At 38.6% G+C, this 26,358-nt stretch overlaps 1 protein-coding gene across 5 annotated transcripts in view; it reads right to left on the bottom strand.

Moving 5' to 3' along the window:
- GABRG2 (gamma-aminobutyric acid type A receptor subunit gamma2) overlaps positions 1-26,358 on the bottom strand; it is a 122,756-nt gene that overhangs the window by 9,873 nt on the left and 86,525 nt on the right. The window lies entirely within an intron of this gene.

Here is a 26,358-nt window from a genome sequence, read left to right as displayed (position 1 = left end):
GGTTATTTTTGTAATATCTGTCCCACCCATTAGACTTTATCTGCATGAGTCCACAGACTGTGCCTACTCTAGCCCATCACTGCCCTATCAGTACTCAGTATCCTGCTTGATTCCAAACAGGCATTCAGTAACATTTGTTGAGTAAATGATTAAATGAATGAATATATTTATATGTTTAAATATAGAGAAAGAAACAAAAATCAAGAAGTTGTATTCTGGAACATCTGGGTTACAAAGGAGTTTACGTAAATAATACAGAGAGTAATCAAGGAATCCAAGAACGACCATATAGCTATGCATGAGAACAATGTAATGTGACAGAATCCCAAGTCTCTGATTCGTTAAAATCATGATGCATGCATTGTTTTTAAAATTCCATGTCTTTCATTTTGTATGATTCCAAGTGAAATTCTACAAAATTTTAATTTTTGAAGTTAGAAAATATACTATAGAGACATATCCCAGTTACTATATATTTATGTTTCTTTATAGTACTGTTAGAGAACATCAGTTTCAAAGACTATATCTGCTCTCCTAATGTGAGGCAAAACATGAAACCACTTTTCAAATGTTGCTTCTTTTTTCTTTACTAAATTGTGATTTGTCCTAAAATGCATGGACAATGAAATCCCAATCGTGTGTTTTAGTTGAATTACTTGGCTTCATGTCTGTGTTTCTCTCCTTACTTAGATGATTTAGATCTGATTCGAAAATAAGGCACTTTAGAAGCTTCATGGGGAGCAGACTGACTTAGCTGGGTGAATTTTTACTACTTAGTCCACTTCTTCCTTCCCCCTCTCAAACTTCACTCCACACCCTTCTAAGCTGCTGAGATGGAAAACCCTTCACTGGGTACTCTTCAAGGGAGTAAAGACTCCCCTCACCCTGCATTGTTTCCTAAGTGGGGTTATGAATACCTCCTAATACTGCCCTTCGGTGCATTGATGGACTGTCACTTGTCTAATTCAGTATCCTGGTTAAGGCAACATTAGTGACCCAGACACTAATTAGGGAATTAGGCTCCCATGGGAACATTGGTTCCCTGTCCAAGAGCAGTAATTAGCCATTATTTAGCAATCATCCCTGAAAAGTTAAAGTTAGGAATTTTCTTATTGATCATAACTAGATTTTGGTTAGTTCCCTGAGATGATGCTTCTCTCTGTTGATTTATTTGGACTTAAGCTATTTAAAGTCATAGCATTTCATAAATTTGTTTGGTCTTTGCTTTTGTTCTAATTTAGAATATAACAGACGCAGGCGATGATTGAGGAATAAAGACATTTAACTTGAGATGATCCCTATTAATATCTATCTTTTTCTTTCCTGTTTCTTTGATCACAATACCAGAGGCGAATTCAAGTTTCTTATTCTACATAGGAAACACAAAGAAAGAGACATTTTCTTTTTAAATAATAATATTCAGGGGCACTTTTTCTCCCTATTTTCCAAGTCCTTGAGAATACTCTGCATATTTTAAACATGTGTTTAAATGTAAGTTTATGAATTATAATATTTTAGATAAATCTAGACAATTTTAGTAACTCCTTTTTTACTCCTTATCATGTAAGTGAATGAGAATCTACACTTTGGCATTAATGATCTGACTCCTTTTAAAGGTGAACTTTAATTTTGTCTCAAGCGAACAGATAATTATCTCAATTTAATTCTCCACTTCCCTTTAGGTCAGAATCTAAACTTCCACAGCCTATTTATCTATCAATTTCTATTTTAAGGTAATAGCTTCTGAGTATCTTTCATCTTTGCCAGCAAATCCAAAGCTCTTCTGTCACTAGATTATGGATTCAAACTTGGGAACAGGCCATTTAAAAGCAAAGCAGCTTCACAGTGACAGCCTGATGCCTGTCTTATATCTAAGGCTCTATCACTTTTTGTATTTTTAAAAACTCTCCGGCTGAGAACCCTATAAAATCAAATCTCCTGAAAGTGCCATATCAGTGATTTCCCCAAGCCCAAAAGGTTTAAAGTCAAAGGTGGTTATTTCAGCCACTTCAAATTTATTCTCCCTATTGATTTATTCTAACATATGATATTTAAAGTCATAGCATTTTATAAATTAGTTTGGTTCCCTGTTTTTGTCCTAATGTAGAATGTAACACACACAGGCTATGACTGAGTAGAGAAGACATATAAGTTGAATAACACCCATTAATGTTCAGTTTTTATTTTTTGTAAGATTCTTATGTCTAGTTTTAGGAAGACAGCAACAGTTCAGTGAATAATGAACTTCAGTTATTATTTTTTCAGTTGTGATGTTAACCATTTGAAAGCTTTAAAATTCAGATTTATTGGAGTGTTTAGGCTCTTATTTCATACATGAAGCTATCTCCTCTTAAAAACTTAAAGATTCCATGATAGATACATCTTCCCCTCCAGTGAAAGCCTGAAATAATAAAATAACTATTTTCTAGTTACCAGGAATGAGGACCTACTGTGTGCAGACACTGGGCTGTATGGTTTGCAAATATTATCTTTAAACCTCCTAAACGTTTTGTCAGGATGCTGAAAAAACTAAAACCACTTTGTTCCTCTTCCAAGTTTCTTACTCCACTTAAATATAGTTGAATAGAGTATATATTCCCTACCAGGTTAAGTTGAAGGCATAATTAGTGTTAATATTCTCTTCCTTACATTCCTTTCTCTAGTCTCTTTTTTATTTGTCAACAAATATTTTTAATCACTTTTATGCAAAGAGCACTATATAAGGTAATGTGGAGATACAGACCGATGGAATCTCACAGACTGATTCTAAATTAAATGGATTAAATGAGAACAAGATTATTTTGTCTCTTACTACAACTCAGAGAGACAGAGAGAGATGTGTTGAGACAATGCAGTAGATCTTCCTTTATCACTCCTCATTGAATCTGAGGCATAATTCCACAGGGCTGGTTTTGACCACAGGCAGGCAGGAGAGTTTGTTGGCTACAACTTCATTTAGGAAATGGGTTTTCTGAAATTAGATCCGTACCTCACCTAACACACAATAAATTTAAGATGTACTGAAGATTCAAATTTAAGCATGAATATAAATACTACATAAGGAAAAAATATAATAGAACATCTTCATAACCTTAGTGTGGAAAAGGCTTTGTCAAGTACACCATAAAACAAACATAAAGGAGAAAAAAAGTACAGGTTTACCATGTAAAACTTAGAACTTCTGTATTATAGATATTTTTCCTTTAAATCATTTTAGAAGGCAAAATACCACATTTGAATATTTCCCAAATAAATAAATCAAAGGCTAATATCACTGATACATAAGTAATGCTCTTAATTATTGAGAAAGAGACCCACATTTTTAACTAGGCTGAAAAAAATGAATGGACAATTCATAGATACTAAATAGAAGAAAAGATTCTCAACTTCAGTAGTGATCAGTGAAATGCAAAGTAAAATCACAGTATTTCATTTTTAGCCTATCACATCAGGGAAAAAAATAACACTGATAATTTCTAGTACTGACAAAACATGGACAGAGAACAGAGCTACACACTCTTGGTAGGGGTGCACACTGACGTAAACTGGAAGGTAATCTGGAAGCACATAACAATATATTTTACTTCTAGATATTTGGAATAAACACTGCAAAAAAAATGTTTATTAAATATTGCCTTTCAATTGGCACCAAGTTTTTTTCAACATTTGCTCCATGCCCAAAAGTATGAGTAGAATACCCAGTCCTTGGGCAGAATCCCAATCCCTGACCTTATGCACCTAGAGCACTGTGGGAGAGAAAAGCCTTTCAAATTCAATCAGCTGCTAACTTCTATGCATGTCACTCCCAAGTGTTTCTGCATCCGTCACTCACCAACCATTCCCAGTCATGGCTTAGGCTCTCAGCTCTTCTGGAATTATATTCAACATTTTTCCGGCAACTAGGTCCTTGGAGGTCAAGAGAAGGCAAAATAGCTAAACTGTAATCTTTGCCATGAGGGAGTCCTCAGGCTAAGAAAGACATATGAATATAGTGTCACTACTCCAAGGCACAAGGACTCTAATAAAACACACAGATGCTAATTTATCTTACACACCCTGATTAGATGAAGTTTCTGGCAAGCACATTTTTGAAAGTTCTGCTTAAATGTCAATCTTCCCAAACCTTTAGAGATCCATGCTCCTCTTCACAGAAAGTCCAAACTCCTTAGTGTGGCATGCAAGGCTATCTGTAATTTGAATTTAATCTAGGTTTCTCTCCCTCTCATTATTCCCTTCATGTTCTCTAAGCCCTAGACAAAGTAAATTAAATATTTTCACGTCATGCTTCTATGATTTTCCTGTCTTTATTCTTCCTGGCATCATATCTCTCCCAGATTCCCAGCTTATCTCTTCAATCCTTTTCCTCATTCCAAACCTTCCAGCCGCCCCCAACTACACACATATACCCCGTACTGTGACTAGACCTGTGCTAAGTGGTAGCCATCTTAAGTAAAATTGAAAACTAAAAAAAATTTTAAATTCTATTTCCTCAGTTGATCAAGCCACACTTCAAGTGCTTAACAGCTATTTATATATTTATATATAAAATTATAAAAGTTACTAAATTATAGAAAGCTCAATTGGACAGTGCTGGTCTAAGCTAATCTTTCTAGAATGCATTTATGCTCATGCCATTCCCTTCAAGTCTTTCAGAATAAAATCCATTCTACTCAACACACGATTCTAGTCCATTTTGCCCTGGTCCACAATGAACCATCCCAGCTGTGTCTCACACCATTTATAATCTCTCCATTTTATGCCCACCCAGCCTGATTTACCCTCTGCTCTCCCGAGGGGTACTGTTCATTCTTTTGTCCTCATTTGCCTATGTTGCCTCCAATTTCTGCAATACTTTCCACACCTCCAATCATGTCATATACATTATACCTCCAAACCCTTCCACTGTTGTCCATTGATATCAGCACACATTAAAAGTCTTTAACTTGTCCTGTAAGACTTCGTGTCGTCTTTTCCCTGACTATTCTCCAGCTTCATCTTAAATAGTATTTCTTTACACTCCAGCTGGGGTTCTTGCAGTTCCTTAAATGCTCCCTGCTACCTCTCACGTTAGGGTCTTTTCACATGCTGATTCCCTCAGCTCAAAGTCTAATATCCCCATCTCTACTTAACTCCATTCTTTCTTCAGATGTCAATTAATGTATCCCATCATCAGAGAAGCCATTATTCGATCAGATGTTCTCAGTAAGATCTCATAGCACCGCATGACTCTCATAGAGCTGATCTTAATTGGAAGTATATGATTGGTGTGAATATTGAATTACATTTTAGACTATAATTAACCCATGAGCTCCATGACAGAAGTAGCTATAGCTATTTAGCTATTTCATTCTCAGCATCTAGTACAGTGCCTGGTACACAGAAGGAATTCAACAATTATTTGTTAAATGAATAAATGCTGTAGCTCAGATGGCCATGAAAAAAAATTCCAGATCAACTATACACCCAAAGCATTTAAGACCAAGGCAGAAATCAACATGGGCTTTTAAAATATTAAACATTACTTTAGAAATTATTGCTTCTGGAAATATTTTTTACTGGATACCTTGCTGAACTTAATCCCCAGAGATGTGGATATAAGGTCACAGTGAGCTGTTAGTAATCTTAGCTGCTTGCCAAGAAGAAAAAAAAGAAGAAAAATCAGCTGCATCAGAGTGGCTGCATAATGCTTATTAAAGAATCGATTGGTGATTTGAGCGTCTCAGCTAGATGCACTTAGGGAGGGAAGAGGACAGAGGGCTGAAACAGCCATCACAGTGTTCCACGTTAAGTCTAATACGAGTGTTTTCATTTCAAAACTTCACCATTATTATTTCATCTGTTGTTTGTTCAAGCTCATATGGCAATGAAAAAAACAAAATGGCAATTGGGGAGAATACAATGAAAAATAAAAAGTGTAATTTATAATTATTTTCCAGGCTAAATCCATCTTTTCAAGACTCCCTCTGACTTCTGCACTAAGGAAAGGGAGCACAGATTTGTCTTGAAGAACAGGAGCTGCTCCAAGTTAGAAGCCAAGGTGGAGTCCAGAATTCATGCAAGGGTGCCTTGTTGGGGTTTAGCTGTTAGAAAATGGGGAGTGGGGGAAGCAGGCAAGGGCAGCTGAAAAAAAGCTAAGCATGGATTTGCTTCAGCCTGAGGGGGAGAGCTTCCAGGAGGTTCTGGAACAAACTGCGCCACAGAGTTAGTCCCACCCTGAGGCCAGAGCAGCAGTCATTTGTACTCCACAGGCTAAGGTGGGGTGGTCTTAATCTCCTAGTTCATATGGCTCTCTGCTGGTCAAAGGCCGTCCTCCAGAGAAGCGGACGGTGACGCGCTGTCAGCAGCCAACCCTTGCCGCACCTGAGCAATGGGTGCACCTGCTCAGCAAAGGTAATGGGAAGGAGGGGACGTCAAAAGTGTCCACTGCAAGGACTGTGGTGTCAGGCTGGGTTCAAAAGTTCTAGTCCTGTCACTCACTGGTTGTATGATTTTAGGCAAGTGCCTTAACGCTGAGTCTTGACTTCCTTATCTGTAAAGTAGGGATGATAAGAATATACCTCACAGGGTTATCATGAACATAAAAAGAGTTAAGATATATAAATAACGTGCCTGGTAAATTCCTGGCACACAGGAAAAGACCTATTAATGTCAGTTATGATTACAAAGTAGTGTAATCTGTGGAATATAATTAACACCATTCTGGCACATACAAGCATAGAAGTGCTACTAAACGTTCAAAAGAGAATTAAAGTTAGAAAGGGCCGTAGCATTTATATCAATCAAGTCTATCCTCTTCAAGGTTAAACAATTGAGACCCATTGAAAAAGACAGGTGTTTTATCCAAGGACACAGAGTGGCAGACCCAAGACTCCCGCCTCCCAAACCAGTACTCTTTTTGTAGTAAACAGCCTGCCCATTTTGAGCCAGTGGTAAGGATCATGGAGATAAAGCAAAAAAGCAGAAAGTTGAGCAATTACTGAATGGGGTTAATATAGAAAGCTGGTATGGATGACTGGGGGCCCCAGTCATAACAAGAAAAATTCCTTTCATTTGCTCTTAAACCTTATATAATAGACCTGTTACTTTTAGGAGGATTGAAATTCATTTGTCTAGAATGCCAGCCTAACTTAACAACCATTCTAGAATTCCCCTCTTGGACAACAGCTCTAGATGAAAGGCAATTCAATATTGGCAAAGCCTCGAGATAGTGGTTTTTTCTAGGTTCAAACAGGACCTAGGTATTTGCTAAGATCTCAGTTCTCTGCACTCCTTTCTAGAACACTCTTTTTATTAGTGTAATAGCTTCTCTTCCTCACCCTCTGAAAAAGCCACCACTGATTCTTAGCTCAACACGGCTTTTGTAATTTTGAGCCCATCATCAAACTCCGACACTGTAGCAAATGAATCCACCTTGGAATTTGTATAAATAAAACAACTCTGGCTCAGAAATCTAAAGCTGAAGATACAAATGAATGCATTTGCTACTTTGATCCATTCAAAAGAAATGCACTGTCCCAGTGTAATTAAACTTAACTCTTAACAAACATCTGACTAGATACTAAAACATGTTTTACATAAGGGCAGAGTAGTTCACTGTAGTGGAAAATATATAGGATCCAGTCCCAGAATTCAGGTACTAGTGATGTCATTAACAAGGTGCAGGGATTTAGGTAAATTGTTCAAATTCACCCAGTAAAATAGGGATAATCACACCTATTGCTAAGGCTGTGGTGAAAAACCATATTTTCTAATGGTAGGGAAAGTGTTTTGTAACCTTTCAGAGACAATGTATAGATGAGTAGTACATGCAGCTTCCTGTTCAGTGATTTTTTTTTTTTTTTTTTTTTTTTTTTAGCCTCTGTTAAAAGGCTACCTGCAACTGTCAGGAACAATAGTTAAGAAGTCAGCCTTGTTCTTGTTTATATGAACATATCATTTTAACATAGTTCACAAATTTATGTCACAAAAATTACATATTCTTTTCTGTTCAACTTGGACTCTGAAGTACAGACTAATTACATAGCAACATGGCTTGGTATTGAAAGGTAACAAAATGTCCTTTTATGTGTGGTTACTCCTTATGTAGCAGATTACAGTGATACCACCAGATCTCACAATGTTTCTCTTTGAGAAGTCGCATTTCAGGTAAAATTTTAAAATGTGAATTCATATTCCACTTAGTTCTCCTGGCTTCAAGTTGCTGACTGGAAATATTTTTAATAGCTCAGAAGAGAGATACCGATAAGGAACACACACCATACTAGAGTTAATATCTGTCTGTCAACTTTGATAAGAAAATTAGACTGGCTTAATGGAGGTATCAGTGAAAATCCGAGAAATCCTGAGAAAGATAGCAGTCATTTATTTCCAGTCAACCTTAGGTACATGCTAGCTGAGGAAGGACTTCATGCTCCTTGTTAAGTAGAAATTTCAATTGATCTGTCACAGTTGTAATCCCAGGGCTACAGAAAAGTAACCAATATGTTATACTGTGCCATTCTGGCACAGAAATGATGAGACGATACTCCTCAGGAAATGAGTAGGAATCGCAGTCATCATCTTTGGAAAGAAGCAAGACTTCCCAGTAGGAAAAGGCATGGTTCATAGTTCAGCCCCTGGAAAATGAAGTCTTTAGGCATAAGCAGCCACAGTTTTCATCATCTCTCATTTTTTCCTGACCTATTAAATAGGAATTTCCACCCTTTCAGAAGTACTGGAAAGAAAACATTCCCTGCTGACTTCTTCCCAATTTATTCATTCTATGTTATCTGATTGACGAAACTGGCACAGTTAGCCGATTTCCTTACTTGTGTTTCCTTATTAGATGGATCTCACAGTCACTTGTGTCTGTTCTCCATTTGGTTAGCTCTACCTGAGTCAAACCATGGACTAATTTTTAGAGGTTAATCTAGAGCTTTAGCTCACTTAGTCCCTACTACAGGGACTCAGTTGGAGCCAGCCAGTTAAGCAAGTATGTTGGTCTTGCACACCCAACTCTCCTTTGAGTTGGTTAATACCAAAGATTAGATTTGGATGAGATATAGTGAGAATCCCAAGTCTGACTACAAATTTATCCTCTAAACCAATGCTACCAGCAGTGAAGATGATATTTGAACTCTCTGTTGAATTTATGAATGCATCTCACAAATGGTTTCAAAGTCAGGAGACAAAGAGAAATATTATTAGTAATTGTACCTCAAAACCCAGAAAACTCCTCTGGAGAAATAAGCATATTAGCAAAAATACTTTATTTTCTCTTTTTTTTTTCACTCTTTCAATGGGCCTGGCATAACTTTGCCTTTGAAGGCAGACGTGCTTAGTCTAACCCAGGCACTGACATTTGCTTAAAGAAAAGACTCCACAGAGGTTAAGAAACCTAATGTTACCAGAATACCAAGCTTTCTAAAATGACTTTGAAAGCAGCTGGAAAAAGAACATCCGAATTCAGGCAACTGCAGGCAATGATTGCAAAAGGTCAGATCACAAAATGTTCCCCAAGATGTCAAAATCACTCCTAGGGATACTCTGCACAATTGTAGGCTTAAAAACTTGATCTCACTTGCTCTTTGCTCTATGCGCAAGCACTCCATTTTAAAGGCTTGTTTTTTTGTTTGTTTGTCTTGTTTTATTTTGTTTTCCTTCCTGCTGGAATTCTTTCACCCAGGAAGTTTTGAATTTTGTGATATTCAAGGTAGTTTTTAAGATGTCTGTCAAAAGTCATTACTACCGTAAAAAATATCAACTACATCATAAATTATATCTACTACATAGAGTTGGTTCTAAAAAAGCTCAGTATCTGTGAATCATGAAACTTCATCTTTTGGGTGGAAAAGCACTGCGACTCAAAGTCAGCACATGGGTTCTAATTCCTGTCTGGCTATGATCTTGTTGTGTGATCTTGGGTAAATCTCTTTCTCCTCTTTTGTCTTCTTTACAAAATATGACTAATTTAATTAGATAACAGACCTTGTGGAAATCCTATACCAAATGTTAAATATTATTTTCATATTGAAAAATTATTATTAGTGATGTTATTTAAATCTGCATATTTGAAATATATGTCCAGATTTCACCAATGGGAGTTTTAAAATTTATTTAAAAAAAAAAAATGAAGGAATGAGACATTTAACCAAAAAAAAAGAAAAAAGAAAAAACACTAGCTATTTCTTAGTTGGACATTCATTTGCTCCATAACCTTGAGCAGATTATTTAATGTCTGTTGTCTCGGTTTTCCCACATGGAAAAATGCAGATGATAGTCACCCTTACATCACAGAGTTGTGAGGAGGATTAAGTAGAATGATTCCTGTGGAGCGTTTATAACATAGACTGAGACATAGTAGGTGCTTAATATGCGTTCCTGAATGTTATGACCATTTTTTTCCTTTTTTAAATGTCTTTACATAAGTCAGAGGGTCTCATGACCTTGAGAATTTAGTTGTATATAGAGCTTTTCATATTGATTTATATTTACAATAAATATTTCTATTTTTCTCCGCCTGTCAGAAAATCAAAAGCTTAACCTCATTCTTTCCTCCTCTGGTTTTAAACCTAAAGATTCTGTAGCTCTACACCTGACAGGACCTCTCCTTTTGCACTGTAACGGCCACTTGGGGTAAAAGAAAAGAGAGCAGAATAATCCATTCTCTTGCTTCCCCTGAGAAGACTCCATTACAGACAAAAGCACGAGAAGGCCACAGCGCAGCCGTGAGAGCAGAAGCGTCCCTATTGGAGGGCAGCAGGCCTTGCGCTTGAGGTGTGAGTCTCTGCAAACTCAAGAGTCCACCTCAGGGCTGGGGAGGCGACATCTGTCCTGCCTCTACTTCACTGGTAGCACAATCGCTTCCTCCTATCCACCAAAACACCCTTGTGGTGGACTTGCTTGTGTAATAAAGGAAAATGATATGAAACCTTGAAAAAAGTAGGCAGCCACATCCACTTTCAGATTATATTTGGGATTCAGACCTCAGGGCTGTCTTGGTTTTCAGTTTATACGTCCAAGAATGAATTCTAGCATCAGTGTGTTTGCCACATAGAGGGCTGTGTCTCTTTCATTTTGTACAGGACAGTCCAGACCAGGGGGTTGACGCCCAGCATTCTCTGTCCACGGGGAAGATGAAGATTTCGTTTTTGAGCAAAATGGGCCTCCGCGAGCAGCTGTCCTGAGAGGAGGATCATGTGAATTGTAATCTGTGGCATTTACTTTCTATCTGACTTCTGCTATGGCAGGAGTGATGTAGGGGATTATCAAAAGCCTTCCAAATCCATGTGTTGGTTTTTTTTTTTTTTTTTTTGAGTTGGCACTTGCTTTATTTTCGCAGATGGTATTCTGTGTCTAATCAGCATCAAGAACAATGGTGTAATGCTCTGCTCACCAAACCTGAAACTGTCTTTGGCCTCATTACATAGGGAGTTTTCAGTGCTTTCATTGCTGAATTAGAATTTGGATTTGATCCTACAGTGTCAGAGCTAAAAGAGAGTTTAGAGATCAGGCCAGTTTCTTCATTTTCCAAAAGAGAAAGTGGGGCTCTGGGGTGTACAGGGGCTTCCCAAAGGTCAGGGTTCTCACCATGGAACTTGCACCAGGAGCCACATCTCTCAATTTACCCCGAGAACCTTTGCGTTTTCATTAATACTGTCATTTAAATAACTAAACTATGAGTTGTAAAACTGAACTATAGTTTTATGCATTAAAGATTTAATTAGATTTTCTCTCTTCTTTCCCATGCTCGAGTTTCTGAATAAACTTCATAGTTAACCAATGCTTACTGTGGAGTAACTGCTTTTATGATTTGCAAAGAAACAGAATAAAAAAATAATAATCCTTAATTTTAGACAGTTATGTTATTTGCTAAGCACTATTGTTCTCTCAGCATTAAGGAAACAACTTCTCAAGCAGCTGATCAGGAGAGATTTCCCAAGGAGGATTTGGTGTCGGCATTAATGAAATTGTAGCCCACTTGGAATCTGGTGTTTAAATAGAAAACGGAAGTGCCTTTCTTCCCCTCTACAGCCTTCCCTGTAGGGAGGAAAAATCTCACTGACTCTTTTCAAGCAGTTTCTATAGGATGTGCACTTTGTAGAATTTATTAATATATATCTCCTTCACCCCCCCAAAATTCTGTAACAACATATTGATTTTTGTGGCATGGAAGTAGTAATGGGAAACATTTGTAAACTGGTTTGCAAGTATAGGACGTTACAGAATTGAAAATAGCTGCTTTAAGTTAAACGTTAGTATCTTTAACCTTTGCAAAGGTAGGGAAGATACTCTTGGTGATATTTTAAGACCAAACATTAAAAAGAGAAGATCCCTTCTCTGCAAAAAGAGAAGGTCTCTCTCTTTTCTTCTTTGCCATGTGTCAGCTTTTTTTTTTTTTTTAACATCTTTATTGGAGTATAATTGCTTTACAATGGTGTGTTAGTTTCTGCTGTATAACAAAGTGAATCAGCTATATGCATACGTATATCCCCATATCCCCTCCCTCTTGCATCTCCCTCCCACCCTCCCTATCCAATCCCTCTAGGTGGTCACAAAGCACCGAGCTGATCTCCCTGTGCTATGCAGCTGCTTCCCACCAGCTATCTGTTTTAAATTTGGTAGTGTATATATGTCAATGCTACCCTCTCACTTCATCCCAGCTTACCCTTCCCCCTCCCTGTGTCCTCAAGTCCATTCTCTACGTCTGCGTCTTTATTCCTGTACTGCCCCTAGGTTCATTAGAACCTTCGTTTTTTTTTAGATTCTATATATGTGTTAGCATATGGTAATTGTTTCTGACTTACTTCACTCTGTATGACAGACTCTAGGTCCATCCACCTCACTACAAATAACTCACTTTCATTTCTTTTTATGGCTAATATTCCATTTTATATATGCGCCACATCTTCTTTATCCATTCATCTGTCGATGGACACTTAGGTTGCTTCCATGTCCTGGCTATTGTAAATAGAGCTGCAGTGAACATTGTGGTACATGACTCTTTTTGAATTATGGTTTTCTCAGGGTATATGCCCAGTAGTGGGATTGCTGGGTCATATGGGAGTTCTATTTTTAGTTTTTCAAGGAACCTCCATACTGTTCTCCATAGTGGCTGTACCAATTTACATTCCCACCAACAGTGCAAGAGGGTTCCCTTTTCTCCACACCCTCTCCAGCATTTATTGTTTGTAGACTTTTTGATGATGGCCATTCTGACTGGTGTGAGGTGATATCTCATTGTAGTTTTGAGCTGCATTTCTCTAATGATTAGTGATGTTGAGCATTCTTTCTTGTGTTTGTTGGCAATCCGTATATCTTCTTTGGAGAAATGACTATTTAGGTCTTCTGCCCATTTTTGGATTGGGTTTTTTTTTGATATTGAGCTGCATGAGCTGCTTGTATATTTTGGAGATTAATCCTTTGTCGGTTGCTTCATTTGCAAGTATTTTCTCCCACTCTGAGGGTTTTCTTTGCATCTTGTTTGTGGTTTCCTTTGCTATGCAAAAAGCATTTAAGTTTCATTAGGTTCCATTTGTTTATTTTTGGTTTTATTTCCACTTCTCTAGGAGGTGGGTCAAAAAGGATCTTGCTGTGATTTATGTCATAGAGTGTTCTGCTTATGTTTTCCTCTAAGATTTTTATACATGTGTCAGCTTTAATGGACAATTCATAATCTACGTGAATGTCAAAGTCACCAAACTTAGGTGTAGTTCATCTTTTGTAGATACCAAAAAAATTGTGGTAACATAAACATTCCCCATATTTCCTCATAGGTCTCTTATATTGTCTAGCCGTTGTTCTTATTAAGAAAAGACACTGGGCTTCCCTGGTGGTGCAGTGGTTATGAATCTGCCTGCCAGTGCAGGGGACACAGGTTCGAGCCCTGGTCCGGGAAGATCCCACATGCCGTGGAGCAACTAAGCCCGTGTGCCACCCATTACTGAGCCTGTGCTCTAGAGCCCGTGAGCCACAACTACTGAGGCTGTGTGTCACAACTACTGAAGCCCATGCGCCTAGAGCCTGTGCTCTGAAACAAAGAGAAGCCACCGCAATGAGAAGCCCGCACACCGCAACAAAGAGTAGCCCCCACTCGCCACAACTAGAGAAAGCCCGCGCCCAGCAACGAAGACCCAACGCAGCCAAAAAATAAATAAATAAATAAATTTATAAAAACAAAGAAAAGACACTGATAAAGAATAGAATATAAATAGACCCCCTTTGTTCCTAGTTGTAAAATCATTCCTTTAAACCACTATGACTTTAAAGTAAGTAAAAAATGTATTAAAAGGAAAAGAGATAGCATATTGCTTAGACTATTTAGAATTAGAAGGAATCTCAAGCATCATCTAGTCCAGCTGTAACTGAAACTTGGAGACTTAAAATTATACATCCAGGGACACAAAGGATCAGATCTAAAATACAAAATTTCAGTAGCTTGATTCTCTATTTGAAATTTTCTCATGGTGACTTTCCATTAAAAGCATTGCACCGATTTTGGGGTGCATGATACTGAAATGATAACACAATAACTAAACCCATAGAAATATGCAATTTTAGACATCAACTTGTTCAGTTCTCTCATCTTAGAAATGAGGAATGTAAGAGAGGCCCCTCACTCCCCAACCCTCCTCCTAGAGAACTGGAAGCTCTCAGTTCATCCTCTGTCATAGGTTACCACGCGTAATACTGCAGAAGATGGAGAGGAGAGGAGAGGAGTGGGAGGAGGTCGGCTTTGGGGGAAACTGATTATCTGCCTGCTGAGAGCTGGGCTTGGAGCAAGAGTATTTTGCAAGTGCTGATGTTTCCTTCCTATATGTTATGAGAAGGGAAGCCAGGGCAGTCTCTAGCATTGTTCCTTGAAGAACTGTGACATGCTGTTATGTAAAACAAACCCCCCCGAAAAGGGAAGGGATGCCAACAAACCGTCTCACCACACTTAGTCACCCGTCCTCCAGGGAGACACTGACAGTGTCTCTCTGCCTGCACGAGTGAAAGAACACCACTTGCTGAATGTAGGTTGAATGACCCAGATGAAAATCTGAGCTGTAATCAATATACCTCCTCATTGTATCTTAGCCAGGGAAGAAAATTCGGGATAGCTAAGCAGCAGAGATACTTGGCTTGGCATGTAGCTATATTTGCTAATCCCTGGAAAAGGAAAAGCATTCAGGAAGTCAGACCAGCAGTTATAAGAAAACAGTTTTCCATTTTTCTGCTTAATTCTGAGGATCTAAACAAAAGCATGATAGAGGCTGAAATTATATCTCACGTTTTCCGTTTCTCTGGCCTTTTCCTCTTGATGCTCTCTGTCCTGTGTGACTGAAGATCTCCTTTCCACCCACTGCCCAACTTCACACAGGGCTTTCTGACCTGCTTTCCCTGAACAACACTGTTTCTGAATCATCTTTATGCAATGAAGATAGTGTGGCCTTTGAGATAAAATCTGGATCTGTACCCTGACATGAGTTCTTACTAGGTAGATAACTTTAGATAAGTTACTTAACTCTTTGGACATGTTTCTTCATGTCTACACTTAACTGTGTCACATTCCCTTCCTTCTGGTTGATCTAGGCAAAAGAAGACATGATAGACTAATTGTCTAATGATTGTCTTTCCTAGCAGCATTGCATTTTACAGGGAATTCCTGTAGACACAATGCTTTAACTCAATGGACAAGAGTTTTAATGTTGGGATTTCTGGTGTCATAGCACATATGAGTCTAGAATCATATCCCGCTCCATCAAAGCCACACACGGAGAAGACTGTCTAATCCACCATTAAGTGGATTAGACACTTTGGACACCATTAAGTCCAAACCTCGATATTCCTCATGTCTGGAGATTTGAGCTTCCAGGGGTTGGATTACATGATGAATAAGAATATTCCCAATTCTATAATCTTACAAAAAGCTTAAGTTTAGTCATAAACTCTAAAGCAAATCCTATCAGTTTTTAGATAAAGAAAATAGACTAAAACATCCTAATACAAACCTAGAATAATCTCAATTTTTTTAGCATAGTTTTAATTTGGGAAAAAAATCCATTTACCCCAAATATCTAAAGTATAGGCAATAGTGAAGAGATGAGTTTCATGCCAGAAGAAATGACATTCATATTCAAAACACATAGATTTGTCAGTGTGTGATTTGATGACTTTGCTAAAAACAATCCTTAACATGAATCCAGGAGCTCCAGGCAATTCTGGTCTCTTAATCTCCATTACTTATGTATCTTAAGATATTTTTTTCTGTTACCCTTTAAGAGTGCCACTGTTGAATTCTAATGAGGTAGATTTGCAGGGATAATGATGTCTGGGAATTACATCTGGAATTTTGGAATAGTGAAAATAAAAGTTCAGGAAGATCAATTACTACTGGGAGTTAAATAGCTTTATAGCAACCGGTGTTTATTGATCACCTGCTATAAGCAACTCCCAGCTTCCCTGAGCTGGACGCTGCCTCATGGACACAACCTTGAGAGAGCAGGTGTTGTTGAGACCATCTGGATAGTATATTAGACTGAACCCAGTTAAAGCCTCTATAGAGAAGTTTCTATAGAAACTTCTAAGATTCTGGCAGGCAGAAACGGAACTACTCGTCTCGTAGCCACCCAGGACAAGCCTCGTGAGTGCTTCATGCTTCCTGTGTGGGGAGATTTCTGCTGTCAAACCAGGTGGCTTCCCTGCCAGTCCTGTGAACTGGAGTCGGAAACATACGGATCCTCTTTTTAATACAAGGGGGAAATCAAAGCACACTGGACTTGGGGTCACAAGGCAGGGAATGAATCCCAACTTTGCAGCTAAGTAACAGTGCTATGACCTTGGGTCTTTAGTGCTCTGGCCAGTTGTCAGGCCTGAGCTTCTGAGGTGGGAGAGCCGAGTTCAGGACACTGCTCTACCAGAGACCTCCCAACCGCATGTAATATCAAACAGCGAAAGCTCTCCCAGAGATCTCCATCTCAATGCTAAGACCCAGCTCCACTAAACGACCAGCAAGCTACAGTGCTGGACACCCTATGCCAAACAACTAGCAAGACAGGAACACAACCCAACCTACTAGTAGAGAGGCTGCCTAAAATCATAATAAGTTCACAGACACCCCAAAACACACCACCAGACATGGTCCTGCCCACCAGAAAGACAAGATCCAGCCTCATCCACCACAAAACAGGCAACAGTCCCCTCCACCAGGAAGCCTACACAACCCATGGAACCAACTTTAGCCACTGGGGGCAGAAACCAAAAACAACAGGAACTACAAACCTGTAGCCTGCAGAAAGGAGACCACAAACACAGTAAGTTAAGCAAAATGAGAAGACAGAGAAATACACAGCAGATGAAGGAGCAAGGTAAAAACCCACCAGACCAAACAAATGAAGAGGAAATAGGCAATCTACCTGAAAAAGAATTCAGAGTAATGATAGTAAAGGTGATCCAAAATCTTGGAAATAGAATGGAGAAAATACAAGAAACATTTAACAAGGACCTAGAAGAACTAATAGAGCAAACAAACAATGATGAACAACACAATAAATGAAATTTAAAATTCTCTAGAAGGAATCAATAGCAGGATAACTGAGGCAGAAGAACGGATAAGTGACCTGGAAAATAAAGTAGTGGAAATAACTACCGCAGAGCAGAATAAAGAAAAAAGAATGAAAAGAATTGAGGACAGTCTCAGAGACCTCTGGGACAACAGTAAACACACCAACATTCGAATTATAGGGGTCCCAGAAGAAGAAGAGAAAAAGAAAGGGACTGAGAAAATATTTGAAGAGATTATAGTTGAACACTTCCTTAATATGGGAAACGAAATAGTCAATCAAGTCCAGGAAGGGCAGAAAGCCCCATACAAGATAAATCCAAGGAGAAACACATCAAGACATATATTACCAAACAATCAAAATTTAAATACAAGGAAAAAAAATTAAAAGCAGCAAGGGAAAACAACAAATAATGTACAAGGGAATCCCCATAAGGTTAACAGCTGATCTTTCAGCAGAAATTCTGCAAGCCAGAAGGGAGTGGCAGGACATATTTAAAGTGATGAAAGGGAAAAACCTACAACCAACATTACCCAGCAAGGATCTCATTCAGATTTGACAGAGGAATTAAAACCTTTATAGACACGCAAAAGCTAAGAGAATTCAGCACCACCAAACCAGCTCTACAACAAATGCTAAAGGAACTTGTCTAGGCAGGAAACACAAGAGAAGGAAAAGACCTACAATAACAAACCCAAATCAATTAAGAAAATAGTAATAGGAACACACATATTGATAATTACCTTAAATGTAAATGGATTAAATGCTCCAACCAAAAGACAAAGGCCAGCTGAATGGATACAAAACCAAGACCCATATATATGCTGTCTACAAGAGACCCACTTCAGACCTAAGGACACATACAGACTGAAAGCAAAGGGATGGAAAAAGATACCCCATGCAAATGGAAATCAAAAGAAAGCTGGAGTAGCAATTCTCATATCAGACAAAATAGACTTTAAAATAAAGACTATTTCAAGAGACAAAGAAGGACACTACATAATGATCAAGGGATCAATCTAAGAAGAAGATATAATAATTGTAAATATTTATGCACCCCAAATAGGAGCACCTCAATACATAAGGTAAATGCTAACAGCCATAAAAGGGGAAATCGACAGTAACACAATCGTAGTAGGGGACTTTAACACCCCACTTTCACCAATGGACAGATCATCCAAAATGAAAATAAACAAGCTTTAAATGATACATTAAAGAAGATGGACTTAACTGATATTTATAGGATATTCCATCCAAAAACAACAAAATACACTTTCTTCTCAAGTGCTAATGGAACATTACCAAGGATAGATAATATCTTGGGTCACAAATCAAGCCTTGGTAAATTTAAGAAAATTGAAATCGTATCAAGTATCTTTTCCAACAACAACACTATGAGGCTAGATATCAATTACAGGAAAAAAACTCTGTGAAAAATACAGACACATGGAGTCTAAACAACACACCACTAAATAACCAAGAGATCACTGAAGAAATCAAAGAGGAAATCAAAAAATACCTAGAGACAAATGACAATGAAAACACGACAACCCAAAACCTATGGGATGCAGCAAAAGCAGTTCTAAGAGGGAAGTTTATAGCAATACAATCTTACCTCAAGAAACAAGAAACATCTCAAATAAACAACCTATCCTTACACCTAAAGCAATCAGACAAAGAAGTACAAAAAGCCCCAAAGTTAGCAGAAGGAAAGAGCTCATAAAGATCAGATCAGAAAAAAATGAAAAAGAAATGAAGGAAACAATAGCAAAGATCAATGAAACTAAAAGCTGGTTCTTTGAGAAGATAAAATTGATAAACCATTAGCTTGACTCATCAAGAAAAAAAGGGAGAAGGCTCAAATCAATAGAATTAGAAATGAAAAAGGAGAAGTAACAACTTACACTGCAGAAATACAAAGGATCATGAGAGATTACTACAAGCAACTCTATGCCAATAAAATGGACAACCTGGAAGAAATGGACAAATTCTTAGAAAAGCACAGCCTTCCAACACTGAACCAGGAAGAAATAGAAAATATAAACAGACCAATCACAAGCTCTAAAATTGAGACTGTGATTAAAAACCTTCCAACAAACAAAAGCTCAGGACCAGATGGCTTCACAGGAGAATTCTATCAAACATTTAGAGAAGAGCTAACACCTATCTTTCTCAAACTCTTCCAAAAGAGAGCAGAGGGAGGAACACTCCCAAACTCATTCTACGAGGCCACCATCACCGTGATATCAAAACCAGACAAAGATGTCACAAAGAAAGAAAACTACAGGCCAATATCACTGATGAACATAGATGCAAAAATCCTCAACAAAACACTAGCAAACAGAATCCAACAGCACATTAAAAGGATCATACAGCATGATCAAGTGGGGTTTATCCCAGGAATGCAAGGATTCTTTAATATACACAAATTAATCAGTGTGATAAACCATATTAACAAATTGAAGGAGAAAAACCATATGATCATCTCAATAGATGCAGAAAAAGCTTTAGACAAAATTCAACATGCATTTATGATAAAAACCCTCCAGAAAGTAGGCATAGAGGGAACTTACCTCAACATAATAAAGGCCATATATTACAAACCCATAGCCAACATCGTTCTGAATGGTGAAAAACTGAAACCATTTCCACTAAGATCAGGAACAAAACAAGGTTGCCCATTCTCACCACTATTATTCAACATAGTTTTGAAGTTTTAGGCACAGCAATCAGAGAAGAAAAAAGGAATAAAAGGAATCCAAATTGGAAAAGAAGTAAAACTGTCACTGTTTGCAGATGACATGATACTATACATAGAGAATCCTAAAGATGCTACCAGAAAACTACTTATCAATGAATTTGGTAGAGTAGCAGGATACACAATTAATGCACAGAAATTTCTTGCATTCCTGTACAGTAATGATGAAAACTCTGAAAGAGAAATTAAGAAAACACTCCCATTTACCACTGAAACAAAAAGAATAAAGTACCTAGGAATAAGCCTACCTATGGGGACAAGAAACTGTATGCAGAAAACTATAAGACACTGATGAAAGAAATTAAAGATGATACAAACAGATGGAGAGATTTAGCAAGTTCTTGGATTGGAAGAATCAACATTGTGAAAATGACTATACCACCCAAAGCAATCTACATATTCAGCACAATCCCTATGAAACTACCAATGGCATTTTTCACAGAACTAGAACCAAAAAATTGCACAATTTGTATGGAAACACAAAAGACCCCAAATAGCCAAAGCAATCTTGAGAAAGAAAAACGAAGCTGGAGGAATCAGGCTCCCTGACTTCAGACTATACTACAAAACCAGAGTAATCAAGACAGTATGGTACTGGCACAAAACCAGAAATATAGATCAATGGAACAGGATAGAAAGCCCAGAGATAAACCCACACACCTATCATCAACTAATCTATGACAAATGAAGGAAGGACATACAATGGAGAAAAGACAGTCTCTTCAGTAAGTGGTACTGGGAAAACTGGACAGCTACATGTAAAAGAATGAAATTAGAACACTCCCTAACACCATACACAAAAATAAACTCAAAATGGATTAAAGACCTAAGTGTAAGACCGGACACTATAAAACTCTTAGAGGAAAACATAGGCAGAACACTCTGTGACATAAATCACAGCAAGATTCTTTTTGACCCAGCTCCCAGAGAAATGGAAATAAAAACAAAAATAAACAAATGGGACCCGGTGAAACTTAAACCCTTTTGCACAGCAAAGGAAACCATAAACAAGATGCAAAAAACCCCTGAGAATGGGAGAAAATATTTGCAAACAAAGCAACTGACAAAGGATTAATCTCACAAATGTACAAGCAGCTCATGCAGCTCAATATCAAAATAGCAAACAACCCAATCCAAAAATGGGCAGAAGACCTAAATAGTCATTTCTCCAAAGAAGATTTACAGATTGCCAACAAACACATGAAAGGATGCTCAACATCACTAATCATTAGAGTAATGCAAATCAAAGCTACAATGAGGTATCACCTCACACCAGTCAGAATGGCCATCATCAAAAAATCTATAAACGTTAAATGCTGGAGAGGGTGTGGAGAAAAGGGAACCCTCTTGCACTGTTGGTGGGAATGTAAATTGGTACAGCCACTATGGAGAACCGTATGGAGGTTCCTTAAAAACTGAAAATAGGGCTTCCCTGGTGGCGCAGTGGTTGAGAATCTGCCTGCCAATGCAGGGGACACGGGTTCGAGCCCTGGTCTGGGAAGATCCCACATGCCGCGGAGCAACTGGGCCTGTGAGCCACAATTACTGAGCCTGCACGTCTGGAGCCTGTGCTCCGCAACAAGAGAGGCCACGATAGTGAGAGGCCCGTGCATCGCGATGAAGAGTGGCCCCCGCTTGCCGCAACTGGAGAAAGCCCTCGCACAGAAACGAAGACCCAATACAGCCAAAAATAAATAAAAAATAATAAAAAAAACTGAAAATAGAACTACCGTGTGACCCAGCGATCCCACTACTGGGCGTATACCCTGAGAAAACCATGTTTCAAAGAGTCATGTACGACAATGTTCACTGCAGCTCTATTTACAATAGCCAGGACATGGACGCAACCTAAGTGTCCATCGACAGATAAATGGATAAAGAAGATGTGGCGCATATATAAAATGGAATATTAGCCATAAAAAGAAACGAAAGTGAGTTATTTGTAGTGAGGTGGATGGACCTAGAGTCTGTCATACAGAGTGAAGTAAGTCAGAAAGAGAAAAACAATTACCATATGCTAACACATATATAGAATCTAAAAAAAAAAAAAAAGTTTCTAATGAACCTAGGGGCAGTACAGGAATAAAGACACAGACGTAGAGAATGGACTTGAGAACACAGGGAGGGGGAAGGGTAAGCTGGGATGAAGTGAGAGGGTAGCACTGACATATATACACTGCCTAATGTAAAACAGATAGCTGGTGGGAAGCAGCTGCATAGCACAGGGAAGATCAGCTCGGTGCTTTGTGACCACCTAGAGGGGTGGGATAGGGAGGGTGGGAGGGAGACACAAGAGAGAGGAGATATGAGGATATATGTATACATACAGCTGATTCACTTTGTTATACAGCAAAAACTAACACACCATTTTAAAGCAATTATACTCCAATAAAGATGTTAAAAAAAATATTTAAAAAAAAAAGCCACTCCCAGTGGTAAGAACTGCAGATGCAAGGGTAAACAAGAATATCCCGGCTGAAAAAGTGCCACTCACGTACTTCAGGTAAACTGGCAATTTGTGGTGCCGTTACAAGTGCCCTGAAAGAGGAGAATAAAGGAAGCGAGTTCCAAACATTCTCAGAGGTTGCTTCATCTCAACTTAGTAATGAAGGACAAATAGCAGTTGTCAAGTGAAGAATACAAGAAGAACATTCTACAGAGGAAGCAGCAAATGCAAATTCCCTAAGGCCCGTAAGATCCTGACATGTTTAAAAAGCTATAAACAGTTGTTGTGACTGTGATGTACAGTGTTTGGACTGGGTGAAGGAGAATGCAGAGAAGGAAAGCTTGGAGAAGTAGATATTGAGTTTCATGTATGTCATACTAAGGAAGTTGGAATTAGTCCTGAGAGCAATGTGAAGCATGTCCTAGGCCTTCTATCACCATTATCAGGCTGAGTAGGGAAACCCCATGCTAGGATAATATCTGCCTTCCCCAAAAGTGTCAACTTCATTTAAAGGTGTCAGGTGGAATCTCACACTTGGTATAATCCCATCCTCCCCAACACAGGTCAAGAGTGAATCAATGCACTAGTCTAAAACAATGACTCTCTAGGCCTTTCCAGTCATCAGGTGTCAACTACTGTGGTGGGCTGGACCACACACTGGGGAAACCTGTTTCTCCAGAATGTCTGTCCTCATTTATAGGGGAAGATTAAGTTGCAGATAACTCCTCCCCAGGCATATCCTCTACAACCACAACACCACTAGCTACCTTGAATCTACCATGTCTAATCTTAATATGCCCAGATTTTCTTCCCCTAGTTACTTGAAGATTTTTAACTCCTGGCTCACTGCCACACTCTCTGACACCCCTGATACCAATTCTCAGTTTTCTGTCTACAAAACTCTGTCCCATGAGTTCCTTGAATTCCTCTGGTCTGATGATGGAATGATGTTGATCTCAGTACTACTTCATTCACCCACTTGTGTGGCATATTCAACACCACGTTTTAAAAAATTAATAACTGCAACTTTTCCATAATCTCTGTTTTATGAATCTTGCCATATGATTAACATCTCATTTGTTTCTAGTTAACTCCCTCAGGTAGTCTGGTCTCCAAAATCTTTTGACCTAACAGGGACCTTTAATCCATTGTTTCTGTAACATTTTTACTCTCCCTCACCCCATCAATATTTTCTCTCTCTCCTTACTCTGTGTCAATTCTTTGATCATTACAGACCCTCTTTTATACTCTCTCAACTCTGCTGCCACTCATCAGATTCATCTGGCAAAACCACCACCTTGGTTCAACCCAAATTTCCTTGTGCTTGATGCCTATTCCCAGCCAAAATGACTTTCGTGCTGTTCCTTAGACAATTCATGCATCCTTTTGCCCTAGTGACATTACAGTAATTACCAGTTAGTGTCTAGAAATCTGGGAATCATAACTCTCCAGAAATGTGTCCAGGACCCCAACAAACCTTATATATCAGGACTTAAAATACCGCTTCTACATACATTTGTACTCAGGTCAGTGTCCATGTCACCCACAATGTTGGTGGGAAATGGCTTAGTCACTAAAATTTAGACACCACTGATTATTTTATAGCTTCATAACAAAATTTTAAATGATTTGTAAAAACAGACACTAACAACAGAAAGGATACATGAGGAGACAGCAAGGTAACAGTGAATATCCAGAGGATTAAAAAGGACTCCAGTATCAAATATAGTTAGCCAAAAGATTCAACACAATATAAATTCTAGGAATTAGGAAAAAAATAGACAATAGATTCCTTTAGTTGTTCCTTTACCAGAAAGTGAAAATCTCTGTCATCTCAGGTTACAGCATATTTATCTCGAAGTCTTAATCTTTTCATATTCAATTATTTGAACTACTGAACACACATGAGGTACAACTGAAAAGGTAGCATGACCCAAGGTGAGAAACCTTGTCTTCCATGCATTTTTTCATATGCTTAGGTGAAACTATACACACATGTCCCTCCATTCCAAAAGGAACAGAGGACAGTGTATCTTATTTATTTCAAGACTGTTCTTATGTTTAGGAGATGCTCTTTTTAGGTCACTTATGAGATCCCTTGAGCCTTTTTGCAGAGGAGTATTTCAATTCTATTTAGTTGCTACAGGGAATATTTAAGAGGAGCAGGAATGAAGGAGTGGATCTCTACCATTGTGTCAGGTAGAAAATTAAGAAAAATAGCCAATTTGGGGGATTTTAGGTGTAGATTTTCAATCTGGCCAAGGTGGAGGGATGCTGCATATCTACTCCTGACGTTCCCTTCCCTGTGAAGGAGCTCTGCTAGAATAACTATCAGCCTCTCCACATCCTTTCAGTCCACGCCAGGGGAGATGGAGTTACTGGGATGAGTAGTGAGCTTTAGAAGGATAAATTGGACATTCATTGCCCAATTCCTTCCTGTTCCTCCTCCTTCTTGGGAGTGAGAGCCCTACAGGGCACATGTGTTCTACTGTGCTCTTCCAGGCATGGCTAATCTTAATTCTTCTGGGTGGATAATTCTAGTTCTGGGGTTTAATGTTATAAAGTCTACTATCTCACAGGTGTTTATGAGATTTTCCAGTTATCAGCTTTGCTGGTAATAAAGAGGATACTCTGGTCACTTTCTACTTATTCATTTGTTTAATTTTCCAATTGTTTTTGAACACAAGAGACAAAAATGAGGTGCTCCTAATTGGACTCCTTCAACACTCAACATTCACAGCTGCTTGAATAAGCGTGGTCCTTCTGTATCTGAGCCTGTATTTGTGCTATTATCCTTGCCTAAATGCTTCTCCTCTCTCTTCAGCCTATCAAAATCTCACTTCTAGATGATCTCACTTCTAGCACTCTATTTTCCATGGGGGCCTTCTTTGGTTTATCAAGCATCTCTGTTCCTATACTGGGCATTACTTTAACTCTAGTTAGTCCTAATCTTTTTTTTTTTTTTTTTTAATTAATTAATTTATTTATTTATGGTTGTGTTGGATCTTCGTTTCTGTTCGAGGGCTTTCTCTAGTTGTGGCAAGCGGGGGCCACTCTTCATCGCTGTGCACGGGCCTCTCACTGTCGCGGCCTCTCTTGTTGCGGAGCACAGGCTCCAGACGCACAGGCTCAGTAATTGTAGCTCACGGGCCTAGCTGCTCTGTGGCATGTGGGATCTTCCCAGACCAGGGCTCGAACCCGTGTCCCCTGCATTAGCAGGCAGATTCTCAACCACTGCGCCACCAAGGAAGCCCTAGTCCTAATCTTGATTTGCCGGTTACTACTATATTTTGCTCATGTGGACATAAGAGATTCACTTTTTCCCTAGATTTTATGATGACTGTAGTTTGAAGACATGGCTTGTATAGTGGGAATTATTTCAAATGTTTCACACAAATAAAAGCCTTAACACAGTTATTATGAGTATATTCTTTGGAGGGAGGCCCATTTTCAAGTCTTGGCTTTGCCACATTCTAGGTGACCCCAGCCAAGGTTCTTAACCTCTCTGTGTCTCAGTTTCTCATCTGTAGAATAATAATTTAATTCTTCATAGTTACTGTAATGATAAAATGAGCAATGCCATAAGACACTTAGCTTAACTCCTAACACATGGTCAATACCCAATAAATGAT

Source organism: Balaenoptera ricei, chromosome 3 (genome assembly GCF_028023285.1).
Source record: "Balaenoptera ricei isolate mBalRic1 chromosome 3, mBalRic1.hap2, whole genome shotgun sequence".
In the NCBI taxonomy this organism is placed as follows: Eukaryota; Metazoa; Chordata; class Mammalia; order Artiodactyla; family Balaenopteridae; genus Balaenoptera; species Balaenoptera ricei.
This window is presented reverse-complemented; position numbering and strand designations above follow the sequence as displayed.